This window comes from Triticum aestivum, chromosome 5D (assembly GCF_018294505.1).
Source record: "Triticum aestivum cultivar Chinese Spring chromosome 5D, IWGSC CS RefSeq v2.1, whole genome shotgun sequence".
Classification (NCBI taxonomy): Eukaryota; Viridiplantae; Streptophyta; class Magnoliopsida; order Poales; family Poaceae; genus Triticum; species Triticum aestivum.
Genome location: NC_057808.1, coordinates 74,678,433 through 74,683,228, shown reverse-complemented (window position 1 = coordinate 74,683,228; position 4,796 = coordinate 74,678,433).

Below are 4,796 nucleotides of genomic sequence, written 5' to 3'. Positions count from 1 at the left end.
ACACTTATTACATCGAATATCTCCGAAGAGATTAAGTATGATAAACATGGCTTAAGGCCATCTAATAACGATAACAGCGGAAGACTTGGAAGATAAGTGAGTCCATCACTCCAGCGGCATCACTGAGTATAAGACCACGACCTAAGGCACCTTACTCGTCGTCTGAAAAGTCTGCAACATGAAACGTTGCAGCCCGAAAACGGGTCAGCACATAGAATATGCTGGCAAAGTAACACATAGAGAGCAATGAACAATAATAATGCTATACTATATGCATATATGGCTGGTGGAAAGCTCTATGGTTACAGTTTTGCGAAAAGCCAATTTTATCCTACTTCAAAGGAATAAATTTTATTTAACTATCATGGTGGTTGTGAAACATTGAGAAGGTACCTCCAACTCAATCCTAATTAAGTGTCATCATTAACCCAACAAAATTAATTATAAGTAACATGGTGATGAGATTCAAATGATAATCCAAGTACTAGATACTCAAGTTGTCCATAACCGGGGACACTGCTAACCATGATTAGTTTGTACACTCTGCAGAGGTTTGCGCACTTTTCCCCACAAGACTCGATCGCCTCCGCTTGATTCTCGCACTGCATGATGTTTGAGAAACGGATGACCGAGACACAGCCTTTCAGAAACAATCACTCTTTACTCTGGATGGACCGGTACACCTACTTTCCCCTACATCTGCTAGCCCACCTCTTCAAGAGATCTTGTAACCTACTCAACTATGCTAGAGCCCATAATAGCTTGTGGCTGCACACGGAAGTTTCTAGCATGAATAATCTTATGATCCCTTTGAGCCTGGGTGGCGGACCTTATACATACAGACAACACTGGGTTCTCCAGGTGCCTCAATCCACCCAGATGTGAGTTTTAGTTGCCACCTTAAGTTGAACCATTAATAAACATCTCACATCTGTCGTGAATATCACTCAAACCCAAATCCACGTCTACGAGCATAGCATGGCAATAATAAAAGCAACGTAGAAGTAACTCCCAAGGGTTTGATAAGAAAAACAGGTAATAGGTACTACCTCAACTACTTCCCAATACCCACAATTTAATTAGATCCTAATCATGCAATGTTGGAGGATAACAGATCTAATGCAGTAAAACTGGGTATGAACGGGGTATGATCAAAGTGTTACTTGCCTTGCTGATGATCCGCAAAACCTAACGAGTCGAACTAACAAGCGGCACACTCCGGGTACTCTATCGCAACAAACAAGCATACAATCAGTACTCATCTAATGCACAGGTAAAACTCGAATGAAAGATCCAACCAGAAAGTTCAGCTTAAGAACTCCGGTTTGCAAAAAGAATCAACTCGAAAGAAGCAACGAAAGTCAAACGACGAAAGAAAGAAACTTCGTTTGCTAATCTGGATCTAGGTCAAATTTTACTGTGGCAAAAACTTGTTTGAGTAGGTTAAACGGAAAGAGAATTTCGAGACGAAACTCTAGGCGCTTGAATCGCCTGATTCCGATAAACGAGCGAGAAGTTAAACAGAATCGAAGATTCGATCAGAAATCGAATCTGAGAAAATAACGAGAAAAATCCGACGAAAAAGAAAAACGGACGAACGGTTAAATAACGGACGTTCGTTAACAGAGAAAAACCGACGAACGCGTTCGTGTAAAATGAACGGTTCGGTGAACGCTCGCAAAATAATAAAACCGAAAAAAAACCGATCTAGGTTATTTTTTTTAAAATGAACGGTTTTTTTTAAAGAAAACCGGCAACGGCGAGGTGCGGCTACCTCGGGGTCGGGCTCCGGCGAGGCTCCGGCGAGGCTCCGGCGATGGGGCTGCGGGGCTCGGGGCTCGGGCGGCTCGGGGCGAGGGGCGGGGCTCCGGCGGCGGCGGCGCAAGGCGGCGGCGCGGATCCGTGCGGAGCGACGGCGGGCGAGGCGAGTGCGGCGGCGGCGGCTTGCGGTGAGGGAGAGGGGGGGTGGCGGCGGTATAAATAGGGGGGGTGGAGGTGACTTGGGGGAGGGGTGGAGGTGACTTGGGGGAGGGGGTGGCCGGCGGGTGCCGTGCGGGAGCCAGACTCGGCCATGGCGGCGGCGTCTCGTGCGCGAGGAGGAGAGGTGCGAGGTGGGCCGGCGGCCTCGCTGGGCTGCGGCCCGGTCGGGCACGCGCAGTTTTTTTTTAAATAAGTTCCGCGGTAAATAATTCGTAGAAAAATAAATAAAAATCAGAAAATATGAAATAAATTTTCCCCGTCTAGTTAGAAAATCTAGAATAGGGTGAACATTTTTTTAAATCAAAATAAATATTTTGAAAACATGCAATATTTTTAATGCAATAAAAATTGCAAATAAAATCCAAATAAATTCCAAATAATGATTTTAACATTTTTCCTCCAGTATTTCAATTGTTTTGGAGAAGTCATGTTTTCTCCTCTCGTTTATTTTTAAAATGAAATATTTTTCCGGAGGAAAATAATTAAAACCAAAATCCTCGTCTTATTATTTGATGAAAATCAAATATGAAAATTCGAGAAAATCCCCAACTCTCTCCGAGGGTCCTTGAGTTGCTTAGGATTTATCGAGGATTTGTCAAAATGCAATAAAACATGATATGCAATGATGATCTATGTATAACATACCAAATTGAAAATTTGGGATGTTACATTTTCTTGCGTGGACAGAGGGTTACGACGCAGCCCCGGAACCCTTGTAAAGGTGATAGCAGCCTCGCGAAGATAGGAGTTATCCTGGTCAGCTGTTCTTGTGGGAAATGGAGTCCCATAGATGCAGATGTACCACAACCGCTTCCGCCATCAACCTCTAGAAACCAAGTGTTGTACTCCTAGGCCACAATGGTCTTGTACTACATATTTTGTACTTTGCTTGGAATTCTTGTATCAAGTTGGTGCCTCATCAGCTAACAGTAATCCTGGGGCTGGTGAGCACAAAGGCCGATTTCTGGGAAATTAATGTCCCAAAAATCCGGTCGTGACAGCTCCCGTCGGCGGGCCACCTCGTCGTTCTCCGTCCGCCAACGCTGCCACCGGACCGGCGGGGAACGAGCAGCAGGCGTCCTCACTGCATCCTTCGGTGTGGCAAGACGGCCGCACCGCCACTCCATCGCTGACCCCGGTCAGTTCCTCGTCTCACGCACGCCGCGCTCCCATGGAGGTGTGGGCCGCACTCCTCGCCGCAAACGAATTCCTGCGCTACCGCCCAGTCGACGACCTCTACGAGGAGTGGCTCGACCGCGTCGCCGAGCTCATCCGCGCCGCAGGGGGCTCCTCGGCGCCGTCCCTCTCTCTACCTCACCCTTAACCAGCCACCGGCGATGAGGCTCATGGCGCGCCTCCACCACCTCTGCCCCAAGACGGTGCCTTGGCACCAAGCCACGCGGCCCCACGGCGTGATCCGCCACGCCCGGTGCCCGCGCGCGAAGAGAGAAGCTGCCAAGAAATCCCTCGGCCGCGAGAAGCTGCACCCGCGCTTCCCGCGCCGCCTCGTCAAGACCGTGCACTGCTCGCGGCGACGCCACGCGGACCTCATCAAGACCAAGCTCCACCTCCGAAGCGGGCCCCAGCACCCACGGCCATCTGCCGCACCTTCACCCCCGAGCTGCGCAGCCTCTCCTGGCCAGGCAAGTTCAAGCCGGATCTGCCTCCTCGTTACGACGGCACCGCCGACCCCGCAGAGTTCCTACAGCTCTATGAGCTAAGCATCGAAGCGGCCAACGGCGATGAGAAAGTCATGGCGAACTGGTTTCCCATGGCTCTCAAGGATGGAGCCCGCTCCTGGCTCCTGAACCTGCAGCACGGCTCGATCTCCCCCTGGGACGAGATGCGCGACCGCTTCGTCGCCAACTTCTAGGGCACTCGCGACCGCCCTCCGGCCGCGGGTGACCTGCGCCGCATCAAGCAACAGCCAGGAGAGACCCTCCACAAGTACATCCAGCGCTTCAACAACACCCGCCTCAAGATCCCCAAGGTCACGGACGAGGCCATCATCTCCGCGTTCTCAGACGGTGTCTGTGACATCAAGATGAAGGAAGAACTCGCTATCCACGAGGAACTCTGCACATCTCAGGAGTTTTTCAACCTGGCGACCAAGTGCGCAAGAGCTGAGGAGGGGCGCCTCTCCCTCCTCGAGCTGCCAGCTGCAGGAGCGGAGGAGAAGAAGGCCAAGGCCAAGGACGTGAAGCGCAAGGAAGCAGCAGTGCTAGCAGCGGAGCCCGACACCAAGCGGGGCAGAGATCAGCCCGAGTCATCCAAGAACAGCCAACCGTTCTGCGCCTTCCACAACTTGAACACCCACAACACCAGCGACTGTCAAGAGCTCAGAGCCATACAAGAAGGACACTTCGGTCGACGCCCCGAGCGTAGCGACCGAGGCTACGGCCGTGGAGGCGGACGCTGGGACGACCGTGGCCCGCGTCAGGAATGGCGCGACAGGCCTCGTGAGGACCGCTGGCAGGACCATCCTCGTGAGGGCGCCTGGAGGGACCAGCCTCGTGAGGATCGCCCCCAAGGCAACGCCGGTCTTCCCCCGCTGCCTCCACCAAGAAGGAACGACAACCACCATCAGGACGAGGGGGCTGGGGGCTTCCAGGAGCCGCGCGCAATCGCATGCATCTTGAGCGGCGCCCAGGCCCCAGCCTCTCATCGCATCTTCAAACAGTTCGCTCGCGAGGTGAACGCGGTGCTCCCCAAGCTCGAGGCCACGCGCCCGCTCACGTGGTCCCAATGCACCACCACTTTCAACTCGGCATATCAGCTCAAGTGCGCGGCCACCGCCGGTGCCCTCCCGATGTTGT